A 17,978-nucleotide genomic window follows, 5' to 3' on the forward strand; every position below is an offset into this window, starting at 1 on the left:
ATGCTTTTGAAGTGTGTCCCAGGCAAACCACCTTGTGATGAACCCGCACCCGCTCTCTGCTAAGCTCCCAGTGCCGCTCAATGGGACCTCCAGGAGCTAGAGCACAGCCGACACTGGTGGTGGAGGCTCAGCTTTTCAAAGCCCTTTGTTCAGCTGCCTTTCAGCAACTGCTAAGCAATTTGTGTTTTCACCCTGCTATTTATTAAAGCTGGTTCAGGAAGGAAGAGGATTCAGTGCCTGTTTCAGATCAATCCCCTTAGAAATGGTCACTTAGCCCATGATGAAAATGAAGGATTCCCAGTACAGGGAGGGCACAGCTCAAGTCAGAGCAATCCCTTCGAAATATCCCTGCGAGGTGATGAAAGAATGGGAGTTTTTCTGAGCAGAGGGGATTACCAGTGCAGTCAGCATCTCTGCTTTGTGGAAGCTGTTTGAGTCTGCAAGGAGAGGCTGAGCACAGACAGCAAGATGCAGAGCTCCCAGCAAAACATGGCAGTGTCTGGAAAACTTGCAAGGGGAGGTCATAAAATGTCAGTACAGAAAACGTTAATATTTTAGGGTAAGGCAGAAAGAAAATGCAAGACACAAAGAGTTGCCCAAAGCATTTCAGTCTTTCAATTCTGTTTTAAAAGGGCTGGGGTGCTGGGGGAGGAGTGGTGCTGTTTCCAGGGAATGCTACAGATTCTGCACTGTGTAAATCAAAATTTAAAAGGGGAATGCTGGAGTATTTCAGCTACCCATGGGGTTTCTCCCACAAGAAATCCCCAAAGCACAACAATGAGGCTTTCTTTCCTGAACTTTAAAATTTGTCTCGTTAAAGACAGAGAGGGAGCAAATGTGGACAGAGAGACTGGGTACAGACTTTATCAGGAAAGGCAAGCACGAGAAGCATATGGTGGGGAAGTGGATGGCCTGAGGTGTGAAAGACATCTCTGTGAAGCTCAGAACCTCTGTACAGGGGCCATTGATCACTCTGGAGGATGTGACACTCACCAGTGAGAGGAAATGGCAGGAAATTAAGCCCAGAAAGTGTCCTGGCCATGCCACTGTCACCTCCACAGTCAGAGCACGATCAGACCTAGATGTGGGCAATCACCTTGGGATAACACCCTGAGTTACCAGCAGTACACAGCAGCAGCTAAAAGCAAAACCATCCCTGAGGCTTGTGCTGTTAAAAAAGGGGGGTGAGGAGAGGAGGGAGGGTGAAGGGGGAGATTAGGAGGATATATAGATTATTGTGCTTTGGGTAGATACAAGCTTTGTGAAACTTCAGGAACAGGGGTCTTTCTGTATAATGACTTCACTGCACTCATCTCCCCTTTCTCCAGACCTTGACTCACCTTCACTTATTTTGATTTGCATCTCAAGGCCAGAACCAGCCTGCTACAGTCCTCTGGTGCACCACTCACACCTCCCACCCTTCCAGGCCTACAGCCACCTCGCTTCCTTCTTCTGGGAAGGGGCTAATGTTGCAGCCAGCCGTTCTGACTACTTTACAACTCCTGGCAAGACTTAGATCATTCCCTGCTTTACCTCCATGATGATGTAGCAGGCTGTGCCAAGAGGAAATCTTCAAAGGACTTTGTGTAATGTCATAGCTAAAGTGCTGCAATGAGCCAGATCTGGACTCGGCATCTCCCCCGTGAGCTCTGCCGTACGAGCACCCCTCGTTATTCCTCCCTTCTGCTGGCTGCCCAGGGAAGGTCTTCCACTTCTTTTCCATGTTATTTTTGCTGCAGAAGAGTGCTTAGGTAAACCGAGCCATCGGGTGTCCTGACCTCCCACCTCCTGATTCCAGGCCTTCCACAAAAATCTGGAATTTCCAGATGTGCTACGAAGCTGCTGCAGCATCCTTTTCCAAGATGATCTGAGGCAGATCAAGGAATCGCTGTGCATAGATGCCTCTTTCCAAACACCCGGTGCTATCGTCCAAGTCTTTTAACTGAGTCCAGCGTCCTCTTGGTGATTACCCAAGGCTTTGTTAGACATGCAAATGAGACACTCATCTAGGATCTTCTTAGATGAGGACTTCATGATGTGTTGCCTACCTTACGATGACAGCAGAAGAGGTGTTTTTTTTTTTTGTTTTTTTTTTTTTTTTTTTTGTTGCTTCTATTAGAGACTGCTGAGTGTGCACAGGAGAGCAAGCCCTCAGAAACCAAGGTTTCAAGGAGCTGACAGCATTCCCGACTGACAGCACACCAGTTCGCCTGTTCAGCGAAACCACCGTGAATGGCAGCGAGGAGCAGGCAGGCAGCCAACGGAGATCGCTGCCTTCTGTGCTTGTCTTCACCTTCCCTTTGTCCTGCAACCTCACCACCCTTCTAATCAAGCTGTCTGCTTTGGGGCTGCCTGCCTGTTTGTATGTTATTTCTCTGGCTCCTAAAATGGCTTTGGACACTAGCACAGAGTAAGAAGGAACATGCAGGCACCATTTCAGAATCAGCATCTACCACACCCAGCGGCATCTGAAACACCGGCTTTTCCCAACGCTCAAGCTAAGAACTAGTTTTCCAGCTAACTGCTGAGAAATGTTGACACTTTGAAACGTGTCCCTGATGGATTACTGCAATCAAGTTATGGGCATGGCACTATTTAGTAGTGTTTATTAGATGCTGCAATTTGGAATAGTTTAAACATAATCAATGAATGAAGCAAGCAGTTATTAGGAAACCTGGACACAGTAAATATTCAGTCTCTCCTGTTATTCATTCCCCCGCCCCATTGCTTTGTGATTTTAAAGCACTTTGTTGCGATGAGAATATTCTGCTGCTGTAGTGATGGGAAGAGCAGGGATCAGGAGATGGAGGAGTTGGTAGCAAGGGAGGAGGAAGAGCTTGAGGTAACTCATGAGCAACTGGCAGATCAAAGGCTGAAACTGCCAGACCCATTTTGGAAGGGAACTTCTGCAAAACCCAGGAAAATACCCTTGCAAAGGTGAACTGGAGGATCCACTGGTCTGCTGGCATCAAGGCAATCCAGTTCTGGCCTTGGGTGATAAAAGAGCCTGAAATCCCAGCTGCTCTGCATGGACAGCAAGATCCACATACCCAACACTGTGCAGAGCTGGACCCCAACATGGCACAGCCTGTCCAGCACAGTGCTATATCCACACCAATAAACTTGGCCTCACGTAGCTGTATTCTGCTCATCCCAGAGCCAACTTCAGCTCCCCACCACACAGCATCAACTTGCTCCAAAAGGCCAAGACTTCAATGCCAATTCTCACGTTTCTGGAGTCGAAGATGGGCTCCCCCATACCGCACTGGAGCATTATTTCCACATGGTGCTGTGTTTTGCCAAGCCATTCTGCTCATTTATAGAAGGATCCCACGGGGTTAAGGAATTAGCCCGGGGCATGGGAAAGTTGAGCTTCATTCCTTGATCTGCCACAGAAACCCCAAGTGCCACTGGGCATATCACTCAGCGCCTGCACTCGGGTCTCCTAACTGTAAAATAGGGATAGGAACCCTGCGAGGGTGTTGGCAAGAAGATAACGTATTACCATCTGGGAGGTGCAGTGATGCTGAGATAAGAGGGGCCATGGAAGAAACTTAGATAAACAGTTTCAAAACCCTCAGCTTTTTGGTGCCTTCTCTTCTACGCTTGACGTAGTCATTGATTTCACATGGCCAGCTTCAGTCTTGTTTGTTCATAACTTCCAAAGCGTTAGAGGTTGCCAGCCCAAGAAACAGGTCTTCCCTCAAATTTCAAAAGGTTGTGATCTTTACAATGGCAGTTTTCACCCTAGATTTTAAAGGGAGCAAACAGAAATCTCCAGAACACTTTGAGGTCAGCAGACCTAAGGCTTTGCACTGTGAATACGAGAGCATCTGTGTCTTTTCCCAGTGTTATCTCAGCAACCTCAGCGTTTCCCCTTGGAGCACACCAAGTGAAACCTCTTCCAGAAATGCTACATCTCTAATGACTGCAAGATTTGTTTTGCCCATCAGCACTCCAGCAGATTTTTTAGGAGCAGGAGGAAGAATGATAGAGAAGTCATTCCCCAAAAGCCCAAGAAAAAGAAATCCGATCCTGCAAATACTTTCTAGGATCAGTGGTTTAAGCTTTCATAGACACTGAAGAACTACGAGATGACATGAAGTCACTGCAGGAAGATGTAAACAACCCATGAAAAAAACATTGCATTTCAAAAGATAGGGTACTTCTGAGGCTTCGGCATTCTAAACAGAATTATCTGATGCCAGTACTGTTTATTTGGTGTCTGAGGTCTCACATGCAGGGCAGCCACAGCTTATCAGAGAAGAGTTGTCACCCATTTAGAGAGAAGCTTTAAGCTAACAAATTCCTGCACTCTGGAGATACTGACCACATGTGAGAAGGGGATGGTCGGGTTCATTTTCTACTAGGGAAAACAGCAGCCGGCACCACTACCTCTTCTCTCATGATTAGCCCCAGCTAAACAACACAAGGAAGGAATAGGTGAGTCAAACTGGAGTCCTAGCATCATTATTCCAATTATCCAATGTGAATATATATAAATAAACAACTAAACACCAAATAGATTCCTTAACTTCAAAGCTTTACATTACCTGGCAGAATTATCCTACTTCCACCCTGGTAGAAGATGTTTAAGAGAATAAGAAGCTTTCAGTCATGTTCAGCAAGACACTTTTCATGCACATTCATGCACAGTGCACCTCAACTGAGCAGCAAAATGGTGTAAACTATATTTTTTTTCAGCTTCTGAAATGACTTTGCTGGTGGGCCAGGGTCATTCCGCAGGTTCATACAATATCAAATACCCTTTTGTCCCTTTGAAAATCCGAGAATTACAGCTAAATAAGCCCTAGTAGCTTGTTCCTTGACATTAACTATGGAATTGTGTAGACATATGAACAGCCGACTCATGTTGTGTTGCTCAGCGTTTACCCTGTGCCAGCCCGGAGCATGCTTGGATAATTCCATCTAAGTAGTTACAAAAGCAGCAGAACTCAGGAGAAAAGGCTCCTGTGAAATCTGGCACCATTCCAGTTTGCTAGCTAAATGCTTCCATCTGATATTCAAAACAGGCAGGTGGAAAATTATCCAGAGACACACCATCATGTTCCGCCTGAACAAATGCAAGAGGGACAAAAATACCACGTTGGGCAGTAAGTCAATTTAAATCTAACAGCTTTCCCATTGATCCTTCAGGTTTTTTTCTGTAAGATACGCCGGCTTTTCTTCTGTGGAAGAGACCCGCATGTCTGAGGATTTAGGGGTTGTAATGCATGTTATTTTTTAGTGTGTTGTAATGTACATTTTCCTCCTTGCTTGGTAGGATTCAACAGGAATCCAGCTTCCTTCCCCATGTCAGCCCATCGCTTTATTCCACCAGGATTCCTATGCAAATAAAATCACCCAGTGGGTTTGTAAGGTCTGCTCACAACAGTGCTAGAACTAATTAGTGACAAAAGCCAAGGTGATGCTAAGCAGAGCATGCTCAGAACTGCATCTCACCTGCCGTCCAAAAAACTACCGCCCATTACGAACGCCAGTCCCCAAGGTCAGCTCCTCTCGCAATGAGATGCATTTTGTTCTCACCTAGCAGGAGACACATCTGATGTAGCTCTTATACAGTGTGACCTCCACACTCAGTGCACCACCAGCCTCACAGGTTGCAGAGTCAGCAGTCATGTCAGTGCTCCTGACATCGCAATGTCCATTAGAAAGATGTATTAGGCTTTATTATAAACAAACAGGCTTTGGTACAAGGAGCCGTATTTCAATTACTTAAGCCCTAATGCCAAACTTGGTCTGTTTCAGAAGCGAGATAATACAGCGCTCACATAGTGTGTTATCCTTGCTTTTCAGTAGCTACAGATAAGTATCATTATGTCACCGTGAAAAAATGCACTCAATTATCCTACGTTGTTATTACTTAATCTGCGTTTCAAAAAAAGCTTTAGACTGAAAAGATGGTAGATAAAGACTAAGTATTGCAGATAAAGGCACTGCTTCATTGAATATATGCTGTAAAAGCATGAGCTGTGGTTGCACACATTTGAATGAACCAGGCTCCTCTCAGCGTGTTCCCATCTTGGCAGAACCGCAGCCGCAGCGGGCTGCTTGCACAAGACAGAGGTTGGAGTGCTAAAAGAAAAATGCAGAGGTAGACAGGGGGAGAAGGATGTTTCACGTCTGTGAGAGGCTTTGCAGAGGCTTCCATAATGCCTGGCAGCAAATCTCCTCCCTCCTAAGGTCTGTCCAGGTATCACACGTATGGCCAAGCTGCACAGGGCACAGCTGGAGGTGACAATCCAGTCTGAGGCTTTCTCAGATGGAAAAAGAAGCTGCATGCAGCAGACCAAGGCCACCAGGTTCCCATTCTAGTGAGAGGCAGCAGGATTCTTACTGTGGATACCCACGTCTGGATTACAGCCACAGCCACGCACAAGTGCTCTGTACTTTAATGGCCCCAGAAAATGGGTCTGGCACTCTGAACCGACGACAAATTGATTGAATCCAGATGTTGTGAAAAATGGCTTTTCCAAGTTCAACGGCACATGAATGGTCTTAGCATGCCCCCGGATAATCTGACTTCTGTGCCTCAGTCTGCTGCAATAAACTAATTGGAAGGATAATATGTTGTCTCTGTGTTGTGAACTCCTTGGGGAAAAGGGCTTTTTAATTGCGTGCACAGCCCGTGACCTGGTAGGCTCTAAATCTCTCTGGATGATGTGCAAAGTTACAGTGGGACCTCAGCTGAACACCCCGAGCTCATGTTACTGTCTGGATTAGCAAAACTTCAGACTATTAAATTGTCTGTATTCTTCAGGCTTTGCTGGGAGTTTGGTTTCCTCACCAAAGTAAGCTTTTATTTGTCAGTCAATACTAGCAATATAACATAGGTACAAAAGCGCAGAAGTAAAAGCAGCATCAAGCTGTTTTTTGGCCAAGCCAGCAGAAACAGTATGGCAATATTGGCTTTGTAGGAGAGCAGAGATGGCCAGAACCTGCACAGTCAGGCTTCATCATTTGCAGAGCCCACCAAAACAGATATATTTACACTGCTTCCACCTAATTAATGCACCCTGCCAGACCCAACCTTGCAGCCTTCAGCCTGCACATGCAGAGCAAGACCCCAATTTGGTCAGCTTGTACAACTCAAGGCAGATAAAAATGACCTCAAAAGCCAAGCTTGATTCATGGACTGCCTTTAGAACATCCCTGGGAGGATGACTGATTGATCCTGTTTACCTTTGGCACTGCAAAGCACTTAACATCAGTTTGGGAGAATCACAGCTTTGTAGTTGTTATTCTAATGGGCTTCAAGACAGGAGTATTTGTTTAGGAGCACGATAAGAGTTTTCAGACCACTGGCTCCCTGGGCAAGTCTCTGAAAATCTACCGCAACACACTCAAAGTCACGGTGCTAAATTTGTTCTGCAGAGTGTTACTTCGCCATCAAATTTAAAAAAAAAAAAAAAAAAAAAAAAAAAAAAAAAAAAAAGAATCCTACAGTGTTTAGCCCACAGCTGTCCCAAAACTGCAAAACTGGAGGAAGAAGACTGCACCTAAGGTACGGAAGAGAGAAAAGGTTGAGAGCAGACTCTTCTGGTGACTAATGCAGCTGAGATAAACATCTCGATGCTCGCTAAAACATACAGTATCACACGCAGATTAAAGGCTCGTTCGGAGATTTTGCAAGCAGCCAGTGACTCCTACCCAGCCATCTGCCCAGAAAGGGCCTCTGAGTTGTCAACCAATCCATTTCCCCAGTGCCACAGGCTGAGCGATACCGATCTCTGCTGTGTTTTGTTAGCAGAGCTTTGAAGTAGGAGTCTCTGCCGCGGCAACAGCCCCCTTTAGGGAACAAAGCCTCGGTCTAGCCAGGCTCTTCACCAGTTGGCCAGGTATTAGGTTCTTTTTCCCAGCTTCGGGGCAGCCCTGTCACTAACCTTTTCCTCTGACCTTTTGCAGGGAGCCTTCTGCTCGTGGCCATCTGCGTCCTTTTCTTGTAAAGCCTTCACCTGAGCGTTTGCAGCAAGCAACTGCACACACACTGGTTTGCATCAGTCACAAAGGCTGTAAGCCTCCAATTAACCACCTCATGCCTTTTAATGATACAACGCTCAACAAGGAAGAGAATTAGAGGGAACATCCTCAGAAGTGGTTTGCAGCAGGACAGAGCTGTCTTTATTGCTGTTTATATTAGGGTAGCACGTAGGAAACTCAGCTAGAGGCTGTGAAAACAAATAGAGAACTCAGGGAATTAATTTAATATGGAGAATTTATAGTCTATAGGACAAGACAGCGTAGGTGGATGAGGTGTAGGGTAATGAGGAGAACACAATGATTTTCTAAGGATCAGAACAGCCTGCCAGCATCCTCCGCTCACCTCTGCCAAGTTCCTGTGTTCACCTTCCTCAACACCACTTCAGGAGTGTGAATGCTGGCAGAGGCCTCAGGAGCAAAGGCAAGTACTTCTGTGACTCCCAGAAGACCCATGCAGCACAGCTCAGGGGAATGCATTGTCTTCATCTTCTAAAGATAACTGGAGATACTGCACCTGCTCAGAAAGTTTCGGGCAAAACAGCATTTGAGAGGAATTCACCAATTCAGCAAAATCTCAACAAGGTGAGTCAATTTTGCCCAGGTTCCCATGAAACTCGCACAGGGCTCCAAACGTCAGAAACCTGCTGAGTTTCCTGCCTGGTCACCCATCTGGTTCCTCCACCATTCAGGTTTCCAGGGCCCTAGGGCAGCCTGCTGCAATGCAGGCTGCTTCGCAAGAGGGGACTTCAGTGCTCCCACACCTCTCCATTTGGGTGTCCCAGGTGTTAGACTACCTCAGGGGCAAACACAAGAGCATCCACAGGTGGAAAGCCCATGAAACCAACCTGAGAGGCTCGGTGCTCCAAGAGATCAGCCCACAGTGAGGCAACCCACAGTGAAAGGTGATGCACGGTTTCCTTCTGTGGAATTCCTACCTGGTTGTGTTTTTCCCCTCTTTGGAAGGAATTGAGCCTACTCAATCCAGAACCATCATTTTAAGCCCATTTCCAACAGCCTCGTCAGGGCAGCCGTAGACATTTGCCCCTCTTCAACAGCCTCTGCAACTCAGGGAAGGTGTCAGAAGCAGGGATGTAACACTGCAGGAATGTACAAATCAGTCAAATTTGAATTGCCTGATCTGGAGGGCAGATGATACAAACCACCTTACAGTCCCACGAGCTCCCCAAGGCAGCAGAACAAGGTGAAATCTGAATTTTCTCCACCAGCTTCCAATGGAAATACTTTGTCCGTGGAGGAGTGCACATCTGATGTCAGGAGCCACCATGAGGTCCTGGGCCTGACCCCGGGGCTCAGACCAGCTCATCAAACTCACAGACAGAGAAAATGGGGGAAAAATAGAAGATTCAATGAGAAAAATCGCTGGCTAAACAGTTTTTTTTCCTATGATTTTCTAGAAAACATGGGGAAAGAGGGCAGACTTTTGAAAGACTGAGATGAGAGAATACCAAGACAAAAGGGACTGAAGGTTACTTAAGGTATCTGAAAGGTTTCTTGTTCTGCTTCATGTGGTGCTGGACATTTCTCCCTGGTCATGGACCAAGAGATAGCAGCATCTGCCATGCATGGTCTCCTTTGCTTACCCTGTTCAGCCACCAACAGGCTCTACCAGGAGCTTGATTTTATCAACGCCATGAGAAAAAAGTCTCCGGACATCTGTGTTGTTCCCAAAGACATCCCTGCAATGTGTCAAGCAAGCACTGGGGCTCCTCCTGGGGCTGCAGCCGGGCGTGCTGTGAAAGCCGAGAGCTCCTGAGCATGCCGTGGGGACATCCTCCTGGGAAACATCTGCGGGAGACACTGACACCAGCTGCAGGGCTATGTGGGGTTTGAGCAACAAACCATCTGTCAAGACCTGCTTATTAGGGTGTTTACTCACAAAATTAGCCTTTTCATCGCTGCACCATAAGCGGTTTCTGAATGCAGCCCTGACCACCAAGAAAACGGTCCCGTAGAGTCAGTCAACAACGAGAGTGGAGCCAGCAGCCAGAGGAATTGGTTTACAGCACAAGGACCAACTACATTTTGCCCAGCCTCACAGCTCCCACTCGTCCATTTTGCTACCCCCACTAACTGCAGATCAGTAAATTATTTGGGGGTTTAGATTAACACCAATGAGTATCCTCTGGCAGGAGAAAGGGACTTTTGTTTCCTTCCCCGTGTTAAAGCATTGACTGTGCTAAACTGTAGAGATTTTATTTTTATTATTATTTTCACTTACTTTGCTGTCTTTCCTGTCCACACTGTGATGTTTTTGTTAAGAAGATACAAAAGGGTGGAGAAACCGCATGAGAGAAGAATGAATGAATGAATGAATAAATAATCTGCTCTCTGCTCATCTTTTTTCCAATACAAAATCCATTGATCATTTGTAATGGATCCACAAAGTTCACTTAGACCACACAAATGCTGTGCTCTGAAGTCATGAGGAACACTCCCTCAGCTGAGTGATTTCACACAAGAGTGAGAGGACAGAGGAGGAAAGTTAAACAATCCTTCTTTACTGGCTTAGAGGAGGGAAAGGAGGAAGGCTCAGAGCACCCACAGTACTGCATGAGCCTGAGTGACCTACCTAGGGTGATAGTGGGCCTCTGTAACAGCCCAGGGAGCAGCCACATGCTTGGAATAAAGCATCAGTGATGCAGCAATAAAAGTCTCTCCCATGGCCATCCTTCAAGAGATGAGTCAGAAATCAAGACAGGAAAAAGAAAGCAGTGGGGACCACAGCAGAGATCATTATCTCCATGGCAGGACTAAAGGCAAGGGAGGGGAGGGGAAGGAACTTATCATTTAACAGCAATAATAAACATTTCTGAGTGTGTTTCCTCTCAAGGCTCCTGCGGTGCTTGGTCCCAAAGACAGTAAACCAGAACAGAGAAGTGGTATCCTGCAGGCTGCTCAGGCAGAGTGGCAGTAGATAGGGCTGAGATGATGAAAGTCCTCTAAAGGCAAATTTGGGGTTTTCCGCAGATGTGAAATACTAATCTGAAGCCCTCTGCCTGACCATTAACCCTGGTGAAACATCTAATCTAAATCTCCCCTTTTTCAGTTTAAAGCCTTCACCCCTTGTCCTGTCACTGCACCCCCTGACACAGAGCCCCTCCCCAGCTGTCCTGCAGCCCCCTTTAGGCACTGACAGACCCCTGTAAAGTCCGCCTGGAGCCTTCTCTTCTCCAGGCTGAAAAACCCCAACTTTCCCAGCTTCTCTTCATAGAAGTAATGCTCCAGCCCTCTGATTATCCTCGTGGCCCTCCTCCTTCCTGCTTGTATATATATAACCAGGATTTAGCCCCAAATTCCATTGCTGAGTGCACAAATTATGGAGGGAGGAGAGGGAAAGCAGCTTGGCTCCACTCTCCCCAGCAGATCCCCTCCTGATCCTCTCACTCCAGCCTCTCTCTCTGCCCATGGGCTTCCTTACACCAGCACCTGCTCTCCTTGGGCAGCACCCAGGGCCTCCATAGCGACGAGGAACAAATCACAGAGCTTAGACAGAACCAAAATGGGAACTAGTAATTTGGAAGACGAGACAAGGAGAAGACAGGAGACACCAAAGGTGTTTGGAAGCGCCAGCTGCCAGCCCCCATCATTTACTCTCCATGGAGAGGCAGCCTTTGAACAGCACTTGTGTTCCCCTTGTCAGTCTCACACATGGTCACCAGACATCCCTACAGGAGCATCTTCACCCTAAGTGCTGATGGGCTTTGGGTAGGAAGAGTCATACCCAAACCTCCCAGTCTTGATATCCCTGTCAGAAAAATATCTTGGGATATCTGGGGATTGTGCAGATACAGGGTTGCTTTGTCCTGTGCAGCACCATAGGACAGGTGTGTTGACTGGACATGTTGTTCCATGCTTGGCTCTCAGAAGATGCCTGTAAAAAAAACTGGAGATGTTGCAGATGAGGAGGGGGTGGCTTCCTTTTCTTCTGAGCAACTGAACATCAAGGAAAACCCTATCAAGAGCTGTTTGTCAGGAGAAAGAAGACAGAAATTCAGTTTCATACAGCGTTTGTGCGTTAATGCCAGGCCACAATTTATATCATTAAGAAGAAAAGAAAAACAGCGAAGGAAACACTTACCAGCATGAATGTGGTGTCTGCAGTAGCCTGGAGGCATGAAGGTGGCATAAGCACCAGCAGTGGTTTGTATATCCAGGTCAGTACCCGGCACTGCCCTTGACCTCATTGGCCACCAGGTGAGACGGCTGCTCGCGTGACGCAGTCAGGTGCAGCTCCCGAGGCTGGTGCCATGGCCTTTGCAAGCTGCTCCGACTGGATTTGCAGACTGCTCTCTTATCAAACCTGATGGATTTCCTCTCCCACTCCTTTCCCAGCCCTTGCCTCACACTAGGAGACAGAGAGCATGACACAGCATAGAGGACTGACCTTATGTCTAGAAACAGAAGGACATTGCTGTGTTTTTGCCTTCCAAGGCTCTGGATTTTCAGAAAACTTCTACTCTTTCCCAGGTTTGCCTTCCCAAGAGAAGAGCAACCTCTGGAAATGGTGTCAGTCAAGAGTCCAGGAAAGAAAACTGTAATGTGATACAGGTCTAACCCACTGAAACACTGGGAATGTCTCATTTTACAGTGGGCCCTTCCAAGAGGAAACCAACCCACTGTAAATAATGTGTCTGGGAAGAGAAGACAAACTTTTAACCCTTCCCTAACCACTACTGTTTGCTCAGTCAAGGTGCAGCTTTCCTTGAAGCTGTGCTAAGTCAACCTCTCTATGCTTCCAGGCTCCGTTCTCCAGTCCCAGTAACCCTGACACCCCACTGTTTTGCTAATCCACCACCCAAAACTGAGACTCAGGTCCAGGCACAAGAATGGGCGGTGGGTCTCAGAAGGCTTGTGTGTGTGTGCTGGCCCTCTCTGCCCAGATCAATCTCCCACCTCCACCTGGACACCTGAGTACATGCAGAAAGGGTCATTTTGCCTCCTCCCCTAAATGCCATTCCCAGGGCTTACAGAAAGTCCTGCTACCAACACAGAGCACAAGCACATTCCCTCTTACGTATTTCTAAGTGTTTTAGCTCAATCACCTCAAATACAACAAATAACAAATGTATCTCTTCCTTTAAAAGACTTTCTTTCCATTACTGGTTAAAATACATACTCAAGGTACTGCTCCTCCCAAGTACAGGTGAATGGTTTGAATCAAGTTTTACCATACAGGGTCTGGCTCTGAAGGGAGAGCAGGGATCCACCAGGGAGTCCCTCCAACATTATCCAAGAGAAATCACCAGGACAGCCTGCACAAACAGATATGTTTCATCGGGATGATTGTAAAGACAAGCTTAGAGACCTCGATCCACCAGCAGTCCTGCGCACGTGCTTAATTCACCCCTAACCGTGAAGTACCCAGAGTATATGCTGAAACGCTTCGTTGAGTCAGAATGGGCTTAATCAGATGCTTAAACACTTACTGCATGAGTACTTCAGAGATTAAAATTGACTGGGTCCTTGTCCCCCCTGTACCTCAAGCTTCCCCTCCAGAAAAGCCCACTTCTTAAAATGTAAGGCTTACAGAGTGCAAGGAGACCCAGGGAACATATTTTTCAACAGGTTGCAAATTTTCCAGCTTCCTGCCCTTGACCACAAAAGACTTGAACTTTTCTGGGGGGAAAACACTTAATCTGCTTGCAAAGCCATTACATCATGAGGTAAGAGTCCAGATCATATACATTTTCCTTTGGTAATGTCATGAAAACCTTAGTTTTCTGGACTTTCAACTCCAAATCCTTTAAAAAGAACAAAAGCCAGATTTTTAGACCTTGGCTCAGTGACATCAAGTTATTAATGTTAATATATTTTATTGATCTTAAAGGAATACAGCATGGAAACAAAGGCCATTAATAGAGAGAGGCTCTGCTTACATTAGCAAGGCATTCCACACAGAAGGAGCAGATCCAAACTGAGGGCCCCACAGGTACAATATATACAGTTCATGTGTTTACTTCAGCCTAGATATACTCTGGTCCCTGGAGTCATTTGGACCAAACTTGTCCACGTTTTTGGACTAAATTTATCCACATTTTTGGACTGGAAGCTGTTCTAAGGAGCCATCACTGGTTCGAACCCCATGTTCCTGCCCCGGTAGGAGCATATTTCCTGAGCCCCTGGAGTGGAGTGTCTAGGTTAGAGGCTCAAAGGAATCTAGCTAGCACGCACCAAAACTGCTCTGCTGTCCAAACCAAAAAGGCACAGATGTAGATACAGAGAAAGAGAAAAACTCTCCAAGGACAGCAAAATCCCAAGGCAAGGTGCAGTAAATGCCCAGTGCTCTGCCACTACTACATTTTGTTTGGGTTGGAGGTCATCAACATTTTCTGCAATTTAGAAGCAACTGCAGGAAGAAATTTTGCTGTCCAGTGATTCCCATGGTAGGTTAGTGAATGAACTATGTCCCTAACTGTGTTTGCATTACAAGTGATGGATGTTCATCATGACAGAATTATAGAATCATCTAGGCTGGAAAAAACCTTTAAAATAGTCAAACCAGCAACCTGACCTATTAAATCCCATCACTTAACCATGTCCCTTAACACTACATCCACATCTCTTAAATATATCCAGGGACAGTGACTCCACCACTTCCCTGGGCAGCCTATCCCAATGCTTAATCACCCTCTTCATTAAAAAATTCTTCCTATTATCCAATTTAAACCTCCCTTGGTGCAACTTGAGGCCATTTTCTCACATCCTATCACTTGTCACCTGAGAAAAGAGACTGACACCCCCCCCCCCAAGCCCCCTCATTGCAGCCTCCTTTCAGGTAGCTGTAGAGAGCAAGGAGGCCTCCCCTGTGCCTCCCCTTCTCCAGACAAAACAGCCCCAGTTCCCTCAGCTGCTCCTCCTAAGTCTTGTTCTCTAGTCCCTTCACCAGCTTCCTTGCTCTTCTCTGCATACCTTTGAGCAACTCCATGTCCTTCCTGTAGGGAGGGCCCCAAAACGGATCACAATATTTGAGGAGCCAGTGCTGCGTACAAGGGCACAGTCACTTCCCCAGTCCTGCCAACCACACTGTTTCTGAAGTAGGCTAGGAGGCCACTGGCCTTCTTGGCCACCTGGGCACACTGCAGGCTCATGTTCAGCAAGCTCCCCAGTCCTTTTCTGCCAGGCAGCTTTCCAGCCACTCTTCCCCAGGCCCATTCCTCTGCATGGGGTTGTTACAACACAAGTGCAGCACCCAGTCTTTAGCCTTGTTGAATGCCACGTGAATGGACTCAGCCTATCAAACTAACCCACCCAGAGCCCTCTCCAAAGCCTTCCTGCCCCCAAGCAGATCAACAGTTGTGCCTAACTTGGTATTGTCACACAGGACTTCAGTACAGACCAGCCACGTGAAAAGGTGGAATGAAATTGTTTTGCCATGGGACATGAGTGACCAGAAACACTTGTCCATTGTTTGAAGAAATGTACGCCACCATCAGCCAACTGTGCAAAGCAAACTTCCTTGCAAAGCAACGCAAACCACATCTTCAGCAGCGGCTGGGAGCAGAAAATAATAAAGACTGAGGGATTTCAGTTGCATAGACAACTTCTGTCAACTAAACCAAAATCACAGGGATCTTGGCCTTCTCAGGATCACAGGCCTTCTCAGCCAGCACAATGTCTCACCTCTCCGGCTAACAGTGCTTCAACAATTGCAACAATCTTTAGGGAAAACATGCAAGCCTGGCCACTATCTGCAGTCCATTCTCCCCACTCTCCTTCCATTTTCCAGTCTTTAACTAGAGCACAAATCCCTTCCTCCTTTCTGTAATACCTTGTCTATCCCCCTTGAACTTACTGACATGATATCTGTGCTACTATTGCCTGTGGCAGCACATTCCTTGCTGAAAAAAAAAAAAAAAGCACTTTCTGTCATCCCATTTAACTGATCTCACTTAAAAAATAAATAAATAAATAAAATCATGCCATTCAAGGAGCCTCAATGCAATTCCTTGGAGTTTCAGGGAAATTCACAGGAAAAGTAGGTAGGTCTGGGTTTTGCAGATTGTTTCCACTGGTTTGCAGTCTCTGCATCCTCCTTGTACTGGGCACAGGAACTGTAAAATTGAATATTACATTGGAAAGAGTTGAGAATGGTTCTTCTCTTTTCTTTTTCTTTTCTTTTTTTTTTCTTTTTTGCTAGCAGCACAGTTCTATGTATGATTGTTGGCTGCTCCAAAGGTACAGCTGAATGCTGAATTTAGCTATTAAAAACATCTTTAGCCATTTTTTCTTCTTCACAATTTTCATGTCCTTGTTCCCTCCTGCGAGAAAAAGCATGCTGAGGGAGAGCCATGCCCTATGTCGTGAATCATCTGCCGAATGGCAATCACAGCTAATAAAAACCTTCTCTGTTCTTTGTGTCAGAAAAGGATGCAGGTCCCTCAGGGACGGCTTTGCTGGCTGCCACTTGAGGAGCTCCTGACCTTTCTCTGAGCCAACAGATAGATTTGGGATTAATGAAGGTAAAGGACTCTGTTGGGGGAAATAAGTTGTCAGTCCTTATCCAGGATGAATTCCACACCTGGAGAAAAACAGGAAGGCTTTTAAGGGATGGACAGATTCTCTCTGAAGCTCCAGAACAAGGAAAGCTGCAAAGGCTGTCAGCTGAAGCCTCTCTGCAAGAGGGAGTCGGGCTACAGAAGGGAAAAAACAGACCTGGTAGACAGGAGCTTATCACTTGTCCCAGTAAAGCTGTTACAGGACTTGACCAGACAGTTAAAGCACCTCATCCACTGCCACTGCTGAAAGTGGCCTTAATCATTTCAAGAGCACTAGAAAAAATGAAGCACAATCCCCCAGAGGATTCAGGCTAGCCCAGTCCATCTTACCAAGCCGGGCATTAGACTGAAACACCTCCTTCTTCCAGTCTTTCCTGGAAATATAGATGAACCAGAATCAGACTACTGCATTTACGGGCTCTCTGTTGCCACCTTCCTTCAGACCCAGCTGTTCCAAACCCTTGTGACACCAGTGGACTGAATCTCTCGGGACAAGCACAAGGCACACACAAAGTCCTGCACAGTTGGGACATCTAGGCACAAAGCCAGGGCCTCTCTCTGACCTCATACACACCAGAGCCAGCTTGCTTTGTGATCCACTGACCCACAGCTGTGACTGGGCTTATGGAGCATAAGACAGACCATGCAGCACAGGGGTATAAACCCAAACCTCCTCACCATAACCTCTCCTCACCATGAAATAGGCCTCAGTGCACTGAAGACAAACCTCGCAGCTTCAGACTTCCAGAGACTACCATAAACACTGTGGATAATTAAAACACGAACATTATGAAAAGTACATTGGCAAGGACTCAAGGCTGTGGAGCTGGAAAGCCAGGTAGCTTCAAGAAGTGCCAGATACTTAACTGGTCTCCAAGATTTGCAGATGTTTTTCAACCTAACATTGCAAAAACTTACTAACATAGATGTGTTTCCTAAATCAGAACCAGAGAAAAGAATGTGTGCTGTGTTTTGGGACAGTATCAAGTACTTTTCCAGCACTGTAAGATTTTTATTTAAAAAAAAAAAAAAATAGGGTGGGGATAGAGGGTAAAGGGGGAGGCCTGTTTAAAGGATTCTGCATGCTTACCTAAATCATGTAGGAAAAGGAAAATTCCTTTTCCAAACTGAAATGACTCAGATGCAATTAAAACAGAGATAGCATCAGTGCATTTCCCCATCTGGTATTAAGCTATCCTATGAGCGTGCTGCAGAATGCAGTGGTTGCAGCTGATGCAGTTTTAGTGATATATAGGTGGTTAATTTATTATTTTACTCAATTACCTAAACTGAAACTATTCAGCAACTCACTTTTGGAAACCAGCCTCCTTCACCTGGTAAGAAACAAATTGCTATAGGACTGAATTAAGAACTCATCTTTCCAAAACCACTGGTCAGTTTTCTTCCCACCAGCAGCTCCTTTACAGCCACAGACAGTGCACATCTGCAGATACTCTCTTT

General features: G+C 46.3%; 1 long non-coding RNA gene across 1 annotated transcript; it reads left to right on the top strand.

Annotated features, from left to right (window-relative positions):
• Positions 1 to 2,274: 2,274 nt before the first annotated feature.
• LOC118168098 lies at positions 2,275 to 17,281 on the top strand. Its single transcript, XR_004751360.1, has 3 exons — positions 2,275 to 2,285; positions 15,000 to 15,005; positions 17,158 to 17,281. It is a non-coding gene; the product is annotated as an uncharacterized LOC118168098 (long non-coding RNA).
• Positions 17,282 to 17,978: the final 697 nt, after the last annotated feature.

This window comes from Oxyura jamaicensis, chromosome 5 (genome assembly GCF_011077185.1).
Source record: "Oxyura jamaicensis isolate SHBP4307 breed ruddy duck chromosome 5, BPBGC_Ojam_1.0, whole genome shotgun sequence".
Classification (NCBI taxonomy): domain Eukaryota; kingdom Metazoa; phylum Chordata; class Aves; order Anseriformes; family Anatidae; genus Oxyura; species Oxyura jamaicensis.